This window comes from Vombatus ursinus, unplaced genomic scaffold (genome assembly GCF_900497805.2).
Source record: "Vombatus ursinus unplaced genomic scaffold, bare-nosed wombat genome assembly UNPS02014779.1, whole genome shotgun sequence".
In the NCBI taxonomy this organism is placed as follows: Eukaryota; Metazoa; Chordata; class Mammalia; order Diprotodontia; family Vombatidae; genus Vombatus; species Vombatus ursinus.
The window spans coordinates 33657184-33672079 of NW_020954557.1; positions in this window are offsets into that span (position 1 = coordinate 33657184).

The window sequence follows — 14896 nt, forward strand, 5'->3', positions numbered from 1 at the left end:
AAGTCAAACATTTTCAATTGGTCAGTAATTGCTTACATTGATTGCTTACTCTTGGACTATGATGAAAGAACTGATCAATAGCTGTCTATTTTCTGTCTATTTGATCTAGATGGTTAGCCTATAGTAATATGACTACCAGACTTCCTGACATCCTGGTTGTTTTGATCTTTCCACCATATATCACTCCTTAACCCCCTGCAATCTGTCTTCTATTCATACCCCTCTACCAAGATTGCTCCTTCAAATTTACAAATGATCTTCTTTGAAACACTTCCTTCTCTCCAGTCTCCTCTTGGCCAGCATTGTCTTTTATCTCTGAAAAATTTGACACCATTGACCACCTTTCCCTTGAAACTGGAGGTGACAGTGCACTGCAATGGACTCCTTCCTGGGTGTTAACACTTCAAATACTCATATAAAGGTGCCATGAGACAGGACCTTATCTACCTCAGGGGGTCACATTTGCTCTCACAGCCTTGCTGATGACCTGGCCCCTGCCAGGTAGGACTACGGACCACCCATAGAGCCCAAACTATCAGAGTGTGAATACTATAGAGGTAAATTTGCTAAAAAGGTGACTTTACTATTCCCAGAGCATTGTAGAAGGTCACCACCTCATTCAATTGATGGCAGGTAGTGGAAGAATCAGCAGATGAGTCCTACTCCTATAATTTTAGGGCTAGAACAGTCCTTAATTCATCCCTCTCATTATACAGATGATTGTCCGATTATTTTTTTAAATTTTTGCTTCCTCACTTTCTCTGTTTCATTTATTGCTCTATCTTTTGTTTCCTACCCCCTAAATATCGACACTAAGACTGACTTATTATTCTCTTCACTTTCTACAATTTCTCCTTCTGTCTCTCATGCATTCTTACTAATTCCATACAGTTTTCATCCCCAACACAAATCTCTCTAGCCTTCACTTTTCTCCTGAATTCTAGTTTCATTTCTATTTATTTTTTTTATCTTTTTATTTTTTTTATTTTTTTTAGGCAATTGGGGTTAAGTGACTTGCCCAGGGTCACACAGCTAATAAGTGTCAAGTGTTTGGTCTGAGGCCAGATTTGAACTCAGGAACTCCTGATTTCAGGGCCTGTGCTCTATCCACTGCACCACCTAGCTGCCCCATAGTTTCATTTCTAGTTGTCAGTCCAACATTACATTGAATTTGACCTATCTAAAGCAAAATCTCAGTAGCTTTCCTTAAAATTTGTCTTCCTTTCTCCTGATTTTCCCATTGATGTAAACAGTTGCCCCAGTAGTCAATCAACTGGGTTTGAAATATCAGGAATCTTTCTACCCCTCTCTCCCCAATATAAATCCTCAAATCCTGTTGATTCTTTCTAAATAATCTCACCTACTACTATTCTTTTCATTCTCACTCTGACAAGCCCTGTTTAGTGTCTTATTTCCTGGTCTCCTTGTCTCCTGTTTCTACTCACCTCCAGTCATCCTGATTAATATTGACATATTAATCTTACTAAAATATGGCTCCAAAAGTATGTCATGCCTGTTCACAAACAGCCTGTATTATCTTCAGGATAGAGTTCAAATTCCTTAGCCTGACATTCACCTTCAATAATCTCATTTTACCTTTCTAATCTTATTTACAACTATTCTTCTCCATGAACTTTCCTGTACAGTCAGACTGTGTCTATATTCTAACTTATGACAAGCCTGCTCCTTTTTAATAGGCAAAGTCATTGTTGGGACATGTTGACCCATTGTTTAAAGGGCACTGTCCTGTACCATGTACTGAGCACAGAAATCTATCATTCCTCTGGTGGATCAGAGCTCTTAAACAAGAACTAATTTCTCTAACATATCTAAACTTGGCTTATTTTGGAATCTTCATTTTGTCTCAACCGGCTTTCTGTCTGTTTTATCTAGATGTGACTTTGACATTTCTAACTCTATTCTGGCTGACCATTTGGGTCATTAACCCTTGATTGGCCACCACCTAGTAGTAAGATGTGAGTTCTACTCACTATCTCCAGACATTTACCCTGTTTCGGGATGGAAGACTGGCTCACTGCATAAGTGAAACTTGACCAGTCAATGATACTACGGATATGTCCCACTTGTACTGTTCCATAGTCAAAAGGTGGCTAAGCCAAATGTTAAGGCAGGTACAGATGGGTGAGAACATCTAGCCTGGGAGTACTTAGGTGGTAAATTCTCAAAGGCATAGTGGGATTCGATACAGAGAATTTAAGCCAAGAATGGCAAATTTGGGAACCAGTTACAATATCAGTGGAATTATAATATGGAATAAAATTTCATACTAGGAGTTCAAGGAAGAGGTTAGGAAGAAAAGGAATTGGAGAGAATCAGGTCATCAGAAGAAGATATGCAATGGGAAAATATAGTACACAGTTTGATCATTGCAATTTGAAGGCTGAGCAATCAAGGTATGAAGCAAGAATCTATTTGGGACTGGAGACTCCAGCTGAAACTTCAAGGAAGATAAGGATTTTTAGAGGCAAAGGTAGGGAAATGTCATGGCTTGTTGGAGAGCATGGAGATTGGAAATGGAATATGTAGTGTGGGGAATATCTGAAAGTTATATTTTGCTTGAAAATAGAGATTGTGAAGGGGAATAATTTGAACTAATGTTGGAAAATTAGTTTGGATGTAGATTGTGGAGGGGTTTAAATGGCAGGCTGAATAGTTTGTATTTTATCCCAGCTTGTGGGGCAACCATATGAGTGGAGAGAAAAAAGTGGCTGAGAGAGATATTGTGAATGCAGAATCAATAAAACTGAGGAAATCATTGGATATGTATAGATAAAGTGGAGGGACACATAAAGGATGTAACTGTAGTTACTTAGACTTGAGTGACTAAGAGGATAGTGGTGCAGCCAACAGAAATAGGGAAATTGAAAATGTTCATGTTCAGAGGAGGGAATAGTTGACAGTACTCAAGAACCTCAGAAATGCCAAAAAGGAATGAAGACTGAGAAAAGGTTTTGGATTAGAGAGTTTAGAGATTACTGATAGCCTTGGAGAGAACAATATCAGTCAACTAGTGGAGTCAGAAACTATCTTGTAAGAGGTAGAGAAGTAAGCAGGTATTGAGGAAGTGGAGAATTTGAGGATATGCAGCTTTCCTGGAATTTGAAAGAAAAAGAAGGGAGACATAAGACAATGACTTGAAGGCAACAAAGGGATAAATTAATATATATATATATATAATATACATATATATATACACATATATATCTATATAAAGAGAGATATATAAAGGGTTAAAAGAGTTAGACGAATTTGTAGGCAGCAATGAAGGAGCCAGAAAGTGATTAAGGATGAAAGAGGAGTTATTTATAGGACAAGATCTTGCAGGAGAGAAGGCAATTAATTAAGGGCACAAGTAGAGGGGTTAGACTAAATAAGGAAGATCACCTTGTTCTCATTGAGTATCAATGGAACAAGGTTTTAAAGTAACAAGACATATAGACAAGACAGCTCTATTTTCTCAGTAAAATAAGAATACAGATAATCTACTAAGAGTCAGGAAATTAGGGATAGTGTCAAGGGTTTGGGAGAAAGGAAGTTTAGAATAGAAGTTGCAGGTAATGCCAAAGGAAAAAATCAAGTAATAATAGAAGGACTGCTGCATCAGTGACGGCCCACATGAAATCAGGCCACACAAGTCTATAGGAGACACAATGGTACTACTTCCTTTAATAGCCTACAATAGTTTTAATAGCAGGACTAGAGAAAGCAAATGATTGGGATTACCCAAGGCTGAGAATTGTCAGGGTGTGGTCAGGTATTTAAAGGTATTTAAAGCAAGGTATTTAAAGGTATTTAAAGATGGAAGACAAAGCAAAAATTGAAGTAATTGACTATAAATGGAAGGCTATGCACTGAAAGTAAGGGTAGAGCAAGGGTGAACTGGAAGGTCAGGAGATTGTGACTGGACAGGAATTAGATGGATGGATGAAAAGAGATTGTAGTTAGAAAAGGACATTTTAATAGTTTTGTGGAAGTGACACAATTTAGAGTAATAGGGAGATCTAATTTGTTATTTCCCTTATAGGTGGCAGGGCTAACATAAAAATACAAGCTTTGTAAACTGAGGAAGTCAATGAACTAGGAGGCCTGGGTATCTGAATAACAGCACTGAAATCCCTAAATACTAGAGTTGAAGTAGAAAGGAAATCTTTGAACTCTTTGAAAAATGGAGGGAAGTGGCTAGAAGGCTGGTGGGTTATAGCCATAAGAATCATGGTAATATGGATAGATGGAATTAACCTTAAAGGAGGAGAGATTACAGAGTAGTGGTGGTAGAGATGGTGGCAGAGAAAGAATATGGCAGTAGCAGCACAGAGCAAGGAGTATGTCAAATCAATTTGTCCTCCCAGATCAGTATGTCAAGGAGTATGAGAAAAGGCACAACCAGCACTAAAGAAGATGACTAGAAAGATGTCTGCCAGGGTGAGTCTTTGTCCCTGTATTGTTCAAAAATATTGATGACATTAATAAAGGCATAGGTGACATGCTTATCAAATGTGCAGATGACAGAAAGCTAGGAGGGATAATGGACACATTGGATGGCAAGCAAGATCTAACAGGTGAATCAGTTTGAAAGGTTAATTCCCAGGACCAGCAGAGATAGAATAGAATGGGTCATCCCTTGAAGAAATATCTTACAGTGAAGGCTCATATCCACTGAAAATTCTCAGTTGTGGTTGAAAAGACAAGATGCAAAATGATGGTTGAGAGCAGTAAAAGTACTCCACTGCTGTGCCCTAATGAGTGAGGATCTTCTCATCCATTGAAAGAGAACGGGATTTGAATCCCAGCATTTCCACTAACTGCATGATTTTAGGAAGATTCCTTCTGCTGATCTCAGTTTCCCCATCTGTAAAGTGAGGGGGTTATATCAAAGCATTTCTGCTATCAAGTTCAATCTTTTGAAGGTCCATAAGAGATAGGGAATTTATCTAGGCTGTATAGGAGGTTTTTTGTTTTAATTTTCATTTATTTAATTTTTTATTTATAGTATAAAACAAGCATTTCCATAACTTAGCATAATAAAAAATGATTACACGTGAAACCGCAAATCTATTCCTTTTAAATTTACAACAAAAATTATCACATAAATTTGTTTTTTTTCTTTTTTTTCTTCCTTTTCCCCCATCCTAGAGATGGCTACCATTAGACATATATATATATATATATATATATATATGTATATATATATACATATGTGTGTGTATACATATATATGTAAAATTATTCTATGCATACTTCTATTTATCAGTTCTTTCTCTGGATGCAGAAAGTATCTTCCTTCATATGTCCTTTGTAGTCAATTTGGGTATTTATAATAGTCAAAATGACTTACTTGGTCAAAGTTTTTCTTAAAATAATATTGCTGTTACTGTATACAATGTTCTCTTGGTTCTGCTCATTTCAATCTTCATTATTTCATGCAAGTCTTTCCATGTTTTTCTAAGATCATTGAGCTTATCATTTCTTATAGCACACAAGTATTCCAGGTGGTAGTGATAATCTCTGGAAAAGTGGCTCTCAAAATCTACATCAGAGTATTATAGAATGCCCCTGATTTAATAAGGGAGGGAGGTCCCCCATTCTAAATTCTCTCCCAGGGGTATGATTGAAGCTGAGGTTAAAGGAGACTTTACATAGGAACCTAACAACAAGCTTGTCCCTGCCTACCCTTCTTTATTCACAAAATTCTTCCACCTAGAACATCTCAGCATTCTAGTACCATCTTAACTTCTATAAGAGTCACAAGAATTTCCTTCATTATCTTAGCTGGATTCTCCTTCCTCTTAATTTCTATAGCATTTATCATCTTTTTAATACACTTTTACATGCAAAAAAAAAAAACCCAAACAAACCACTACTGTGATCTGAAAAAGTGTGGCACACTGAATAAAGAGAGAAGGTTTTTAACCTTTTTGGTGTTATAGACTCCTTGGGCAGTCTGATGAAATCTAGAAACCTAGATCTCTTCTGAAAATAATGTTTGTTGACTACATTCATAATTAAAGGATATGTTTGATTTCAGTTAGAGGTTAGTGAAAAATAGATATGCTTTTTTTTTCCTCCATTCAACTTCAAAGACCTCTGGAATCTAACCCTTGGGCATGTTGAGGCCCAGGGACCACAGGTTAGGAATACCTGACATAGTAATAGAACTTCAGGAATACCTGGGTTCTAATCATATCTTTGACACTTTCCAGCTATGTGACCATAAGCAAGTAACCTCTCCATGCTTCCATTTCCTTATCTGCAAAATGAGCTTAATAACACCTATAGCACTTACCTTGCTCTTTTAAAACTTAGAAGCACTATATAAATGTTGCTGTTATCAATATGATATGTATATAACTAGGTTATTATTAGTATAAACAATGAATCCCACAAAGTAGTGGCATGTTGAATTTATGCTGTTTGAAGTTATAATTATGTAAAATATGGCCATTGGTTCCAGTCCAATAGAAATATATAGTGTGAATTTGAATAATGATACTACTTCCTAGGATTCATTGTTAATGCTAATTGAGACCTAGCTATAATTCTTCTCTTCCCAACTAAATTGTAAACTCCTTAAGGAAAGATACCATGCCTAATTTTAACTTATTTTGACTTTCCCCACAGCAATTTGTGCATAGGATATGGTCAATAATACTGCTGACTACTTATTGCCTCAATCTGTACAAGTGCTATCATAGGTAGTTTCACCAAAAGACAAAAGTTGAATCTTTAGAAAACTGGTCTGCCACTGTGCTCAGCCAAACCCTTTCTTTTAGGCTTTAGACAGGCTTCTATAGTAGTTGACAATGTCTCCAGATTTCTATAAAAGATAAAACAAATACAATTTTCACCTTCACAAGGCTTTGTTTGGCTTGGATTTTAGTAGGCTTCTAAAATTGTATTATTATTATTATCATCATTATTATTATTACATCTCAGGATTCTTTACAGAACTCCCTTCACAAGGGGAACAGTTCACAGTTCAGTCAACAAGTACGTATTTAATTAGCAGTATTTACCAAAAGGATGTATATTACTGAAGTGGGTACTTGATACTTGGCATAAATAATACTAAAAAGAAACACATGACTTCATAAGTTAGTAGGGAATAAGAGGATAAACATGTTAACATAAACATGTATCTAACTACAGCCATTTTTGAGAGCCATTTCAAAAAGAGCAAGGAGAAGGAAAATATCAGAAATTGTTTGAATGGGTTTAAAAATGGGTCAGAGCACTGAAGAAAGCCTCCTAAGGGAGGAGGTTTGTGTTATTCATTCAACAAATATTTTTTGAGTTCCTTTATGTCCCTAGCACTTCAGAGATACAAAGTGAACTTAATGGCATAGTCTCCAGCCCCTTAAGGGCTTATAACCTTGTTATGAAAATGGAATATGCAATCATAAAACAACTATCAAGTTGTGTGAAATTGAATATAAACAAATGTCCCAAATGTAAAGTCTACTCCATTTTAATCCACATTTTATTCAGATGTTTATCTCCCTCCCTCTCAATTTTCATTTTGCAATGGAAGCAACCAATGAAGAATGTCCTCCTCCCATAAGTAGCTTTGGAATGTGCTTTCTCTCACTCTTGGGAGCTGGAATGGTATGGTTGGAGAAAGAATAAAGAGCAGAATAATGACGATGTATATACTGAGAATCAGCTGTAAGACCTTGAACATGATGGGGGTTAGGTAGTAAAGGACAACTGGTTAGCTAAATAGAGCTTTCAGCTGTCCTTGAGACCCACCCAGATTTGATTGTACAGAACATAAATAATAAAAATTGTTGAGGGCCAACAGCAACTTAACAAATGAATTCAACCTGATTAAGCACCTAGTATATGCAAATTTCTGGAGAAGCACATTAGGTGTAATAACTCAATGTAGCTCTAGACTTTAGCTATGTTTGACTCTAGCTGTGTCCATGTGATGCCAGACAGCTAGCTGAAAAATGAAGAACTCAGTCACCACCACCTGGATATTTCCTAACATCTGGATGCTTGGCATTGTGTTGATGAAATATCCAAGGGACTGCTAAATTCGAAGGGGGAGAAAATATTGAGTGTAAAGAAAAAAAAATCAAACATTATGGCAAAAGCTATCTCCATATGGTTTACATTGCATGCTTTTGTGATAAGGGAAAGAAAACAAATGCAGACTCATCTATTTAGTTTATCATGCCATTCAAGCTCTAGTCAATGGTTTTCAAATTCTTTCTGTACTATTTCTGTTCTCTAAATCCTACCTAGTGACATTCCCCAAATACTCAGGATGCTGTCAGTGCCATTCTTGGTAAAGGCCAATAGACAGTGGGACACTGACCTCCCTGCTGAAAAACAGTCCCATCATGTCAGCTGTAATCCATTTACACTTCAAAGATTTAAATGATTCTGATGGGCTTCCTCCTTCCCTGCCCCCAGGAATCCAGTTGCCAGAAATGGTTAGTCTACTGGAGTTGAATCAGCCAGCTGTCTGCAGGCAATTTAGACTGATGTCTGACAGCTTCTTAAGATGTGTGCCTTTCCTATGCTCCCACTTCACTGTTGTCCTTGGTCAAATGATCTTTGAAGAACGTTTCTGATATCAGAGTATCACCCATTTTCAATATGGAATCCAATGGTATTATATAAAATAAGGGGGAAAATAACATAGATGGTTTACTACTTCTCTGATATTTTAGGTTTTGAGGATTATACCAAGTACTTTGGACAATTTGGATAATAATGTTTATATAAAGCCAAGAAGTAATCTCTCCCTTCCCAGAATCCTATAGCATAGCAAACTATTATATAGTTTGTATGAAGTATTTGGCACTGAGTATTTACTATGTTTATTAATATATGTTATATATATGAACATATATGTATATACATAAAAACTTAAGAGCTTTCAAAATATAGTGATCTTGTATAGAAGGTCAAAATCATGTAGGAACAGGATGATGTTATATCATCCCTCATGTTCTCTCTGTAACAGTAGTAATGCTGAGGATGCTTTCAGTAAGCTAACAGATGGTGAACTTACCCCTATACATATCCTCACTCCTCTTCTCACATAAATCACACACTCACATATACCACCACCACCACTGCCATCATTAGATTGTGAGCTTCTTGAGTGTAGGACCTCCTAGTGCTTGTATTAGTATCTTGCACATAATATTAATAATAATGGTGGTGATGATAATAATATAAAGAAACTTCAGGCTGTAAAAACTTAACACCTACCAAAATACCCAGCAAGACATGACCTGGTTAGGAATATCTATCAGAAATTCAAGGAATATCTATTTTTCATTAACTGACAGATAACAAAATCCGATACTCTCAATACTGACCTCAAAGTATCCTGGAGAACCCAATCAATAAACTGTACTTGAAGTGTACTATTATCGCAGACCAAACTATTTCTTGCAATTGCCAAGATATAACATTGATCCATAAAAACTTTAGAACAGTGTTTTGAGTAGATAGCATTATACCAAATATTCATCATCTCTATCTGCATGGAATGAAAAGCTTTAGAGACAAAGTAGGAGATCAAAGTCATGTGGAAACACTATCATCCCTGTCCTCCTATTTATTACTTGTTTGCACAGAGAATGCTTTAAGTAATGATGAGCTTACATCCTAATACTTTTATTCAGCTACAAAAACCTGGGAAATAGTCAGTAGAATGTCAAATATGAAAGAATAATAAGATAGACACTTGCAACTATTTTTACCTGAAGCCTCTCAAAAAGATGAGAAGAATGAGAGGGTGATTTTGATGATAATTAAATCACATCCAAAGCTAATTTCCATGTAACATTTCAAATTTTACATAGCACTAGTAAGTAATCACTAAGTATCTGTTGAGTGAATTTATTCCAATATAACATAATCTTTGGACACTCATCCTTCTTCATTCTTTAATATAACAATGTATTGGTTTCTTCAGTGATCTATCAATCTTCAAAAAGTGTTCAATTTAACAATCTTCTGATAAATAAATGCCTTCTGTGTATGAGACCAAAAGATACTAGGGATACAAAGGAAAATCACAACAGCTCTAGCTGTCAAGGCTCTCACATTCTCCTTCAATTCTTTAACTATGTCCTTAGGTAAGTACACATTAATAATGTGTCCTTAATTATAGTATATTAGCACCTACCTCTCAGAGTTGATGAGCCCACAGGCATACATCCTACTATGGCACCAGCTAAGAAGGTTTCTATCCTTCCTGGCATTCTCTGCTGCTACAGATAAGAGGTGTGATGTGAACAATGCCCCCAAGAAATTCCAGATTAAGGGAGAGCATTGGAGGAAGTAGAGAAGCTTTCTCCTTTCATACTGAGATGATGATCCCTGGAATAAAGCTGCTTTTATTAATGGCATAATCATGCCTACTGGAATGAAAAGCAATGCTCTTTCATTTTTATCCCACCATTAATGTTAATAGCATAATGGATAAGATTTTGTGAAACTTGGGATCATAAAATAAGTAATTCTGCATTAATGGACTCTAAGAAGCTCTAAGGAATGACTGGAATTTTGCTTCCATGGTCTCATGACAACACAGGAGCCACACTGGAAAAAGATATCTCATGGGAGAACTCATGCACCTGTGTGGTTAGTCAATTCTCCACAAATCATCATGAGCCTTATATATATTTCCCCTACCTAATTCTGTCAGACAGTCAATTTGTAATGCTAAATGAAATATGCATTTGAACTTTAAACACACTGATGCAGAAAATATGCATGCTTCCATCTCGGTACTCACATGGGCATGTAAGCCGTCAGAAGTAGCACAGATTATTCTTTAGCACCATTTTAATTGTACTCTAGAAGTGCCAAGATCCTACTTCATATAGGAACAGTACATCCTGGAGGCCCAAATAATGAGGGGATAAAGGATCAAGTCATGTAAACAATCATAGTCACACAAGAGTGGCAGGCGTCTGAGAATTAGTCATCTATTGGCTGGAACCAATCCTTGTTTGCATCTGCCTGTGTGCTTCATTTCTAAAAGCACTTGGGGGTAATTTCTGCTGCTTAAATTCCTTCCAAGTAAATGATAAAGGGGAAGCTGCTGAATGCTATACCGTTGGACATAATTAAACAGTAGAAAAGATGTGTCAGCATTAATAACCTCTTCCTTCTCCCTCCCCCATCCTCCAAAGAACTGACATTCAGATTTATTTATACTTTCTACATCTTAGTCAAGGTTCTTCAATTACAGGGTATTGTTGTGGGCTTTTTAAAATATTTTTTGCTTAAACAGCTTAAATGCCAGCCAGATACATTGTGAGAAATACAAGTCTTACACTCTGGAGCGTGGCAGAGCTCAGTAGTATGAGTCTTAAGCTTCATTTAGCTCAGAAGAATTGAAGCCGGAGAATGTCGTCATCACCTAGAATCTTCTTTCCACGAGAGCTTCCCTAAATTTCAGGCACCTTTGTGAATATCATAATCTTCAGCTTGGGAGCCCTGAAAGTTATTAACAGAATTCATGGAGAGTCTTTTGTGTGTGTGTGTGTGTGTATGTGTGTGAAGTCTATTGTCCACACTGGAGCTTCTGGAAAGATGATGGAAGTCAGGGTAATAGTAATTTGTGGCGAGCTCCAGCTGTCGTAGTACTCCAGGAGAGTAAATGAGGAAGCTATGCCATGAGACAGAGAATGGAAGAGTGTCATCCTAGAAAATGGTCCTAGGCACTCCCTGTGACTTTTGGACGGGAACTAGTATACTGTCTTTGGGTCAAGGAATAGTAATTGGCCTCTGGATTGAAGAAGAGGAACTAAACAATAGGCTTGGATACCTAAGGACCAAAGATTGCAGCCCTCAGAACAACAGTTTTGAGCTTGACTTGTGTTTTTCTTTTGAGGAGGAGGAACACAGCCATCCATGTATCAGCCATGTCTTGGGTTTTGTGCAGTTCACTCCTAACCAAGGAGCCCAGAGTCAAGTTGCTAAGGAAGTCACACTCAAATGTTTTTATAATTCATGGGGTCTTAACCTGGGGTCTGTGAACTTTAGAATTTTTTTGATAACTGTATTTTAATATAATTAAGTTTCTTTGAATTTTATTTTATGCACTTAAAAACCTTATTATGAGAAAGGGTCCAGACTGCCAAAGGTATCCATGACTCAAAAAGGGGTTAAGATCCCCTGAGTCTAATTAAAATATTTGGTTTGATTACAAAGAAACTTCTCCTTTCAGTCTTCTCTAACTACATTATAGCATATACATTTAATTTTAAAAAAATTAAATTGAATTCAACTCTTGAGATAATTAAAGAACCCTGGGGTGCCCCCATACTGCAGCTGCATGAGAATTTCTATCAGCTCACAGGGCCTAATAGCTACTCTTTGATACATCTCTTCCATGCAGATTTAGTCTGAACTGTACTTAGTATGGGCTATGTATTTTGGCAGTAAAGTATTTTAATAAGTGCCAAAGAAGAGATATTTTAAGGATACTAGAGAAAATCTATGAGGAGAAAGTGCCTTCCTGCTAACTCAAAGCTACTAAACATTAGAACACCACAAGGAGTAAGCTCTGAATCTTGTTCTCCTTCTTTATTAAGATGCTTTGTGTAATTAGAAGTGTTCCTATCAGAATAAATGGTAATTTGGAATTCATCCAAATTAAAAACCTAAATGAAAAAGGAACATTAGTAGTGAGTAGCATGTTAAAAGAGGTAAACTTCTCTATGGTAGATGTGTTTGTGCAAGTTGGTCCTGCTTAAATAAATTCCATGGAATCTATGTGGAATTAAAGAAAGAAAATGGGTAGAGGGAGGGAGGGAAAAAAGGAGCCAAGGGAAGAGGAATAGAAAACAGCTTTGCAGCCAGAAGGGCAATTCACTTTTAGTTAAGTGAAAACCCTAAAACCAGACTAAATTATACATGCCATAATGAAGTTTTCTCTGACATTAGAAATAAAGCCTGAAAATAAATGCAAAAAAAACCCCAAAAACAAAAGCAAAATTATTTTCCTTCACTGACACTGTCAGAGATCTCATAAAGTTGGATACTATCAACAATGCCAGCACTGAAAAAAAATGCAAAAAGTGACCTCTTCAAGTAACATTATTTTAGTAAGGATGTAGGTACAGCTATGGGTAAGACTGTGGCAGCATTTACACTATAAATTCCTATTCAGGGTCTCTTTGGCTTTTCCTTATGTCAGAGCACAGAATAAAATAAAAAGTAGTGTACTCAGGAATGCAGAGGATAGACATAAAAATAGTACAATTTAAAAACAGAATTTTTCTAAGACATTAATCTATGATGTGCACTTGTGCTCTGGGGTATAAGAAGGGAAATGATAAGAGCCTAAACCTTTCTGGCTTAGAAACCCCAACTCCAACTGATATATATTCTTGGATAAATATTTTATAGTATTTCTCAAGTTTCTGTGGTTTGACTTGACTACACATGCACAGCACCCATACTTAATGGATACTCAGAAGAGATTCTGAAGGAAACATCATAAACCAGCCCACCACTATCCCTCAAACTGCAGTGCATCAGAAATTACTGAAGCAATCTCTGAATATAGATCCAAAACACAACATGAAACTTAGAAAGGCTATTAATCAACCTACACTATTTTCTTATATTGTTTCTTCAGACTCTGCCTTGGGGCAGGTCCAGGAATGGTATCTGCCTGGCCTAGAGCTGGAGACTGCCAAAGGTCCAGACTGATGTTTCGTAGACTGGTAGACTACCAGTGGAGCCTTAAGTAGCCATAACTGGGACTGGGACAGGTTATTCTGGAGACAATTGTGGAATACAGAATGACCTTTGGAGCAGTTGCCTTGGGAGATGAAGGTAGTCTATGCCCCTAAGTGCTATTTGATAGGGATACATAGAGGATAGGAGTCAGAAACATTAACCCTGAATGTCTTCCAAGATAGCCACATGAAGCCTGTCCTCCCCACCTGCTAACACCCTTCCACCCGTTTATTTTGCATATATTTGTATTTATTCACTTTGTGTTTATGGTATATATAAAGTCTTACAAGGAGTTGAGTCTTGCTTTCACATTTCCATGCAAATACTAGGTGAAACCAATTTACATAGAATTACAAGTAAGTGGCTTTAAAACATTCTTTACTTTTTAAGGTAAGGAGCACAGTAAAAAGTCTAGCTTTCTAGGTCATGAACTCCTAGGAAACAAACTTACTTAAAACCATGCTCTTTGTTTTCAATTCTTTCAAGTTTATCTTTATAACTAACACAGTGACCAATCACTATTCCAGAGGACACATCATGGAATATGCATCTCCTGACACAGAGGTGATGAACTCAGGGTATAGATTGAGATATTTTTTTTGGATATAGATAATGCTAGAATAATTTGTGCTAACTATGCATACCTGTTACAAAGTGTTTTTCTTTAATTGAGGGAGAGGAAAGCTAAAGGTAGAAAGAAGAGAAAATAGATTTTTCTTAATTAAAAAAAATCTAGAAAAAACATGCCATTTGATGTATTATACTTGTATATGGGTAGTAAAGACTGACTAAGGGGCAGCTAGGTGGCGTAGTGGATAGAGCACCAACCCTGAAGTCAGGAGGACCTGAGTTCAAATGCGGCCTCAGATTAAACACTTGACACGTACTAGCTGTGTGACCTTGGGCAAGTCACTTAACCCCAATTGCCTCACTTAAAAAAAAAAAAAAGACTCACTAAGCACTTTACAAATATCTCATTTGACACTTACAACAATGCTGGGAAGTAGGTGCTATTATTATCAATATTTTATAGTTGAGGAAACTGAGGCAGGCAGAAGTGAAGTGACTTGCTCAAGGGCACAGAGGTCCTCCTTACTTTAGGCCTAACATTTTATCCACTGTACCACCTTGCTGCCTTAGATTAAATTCAATT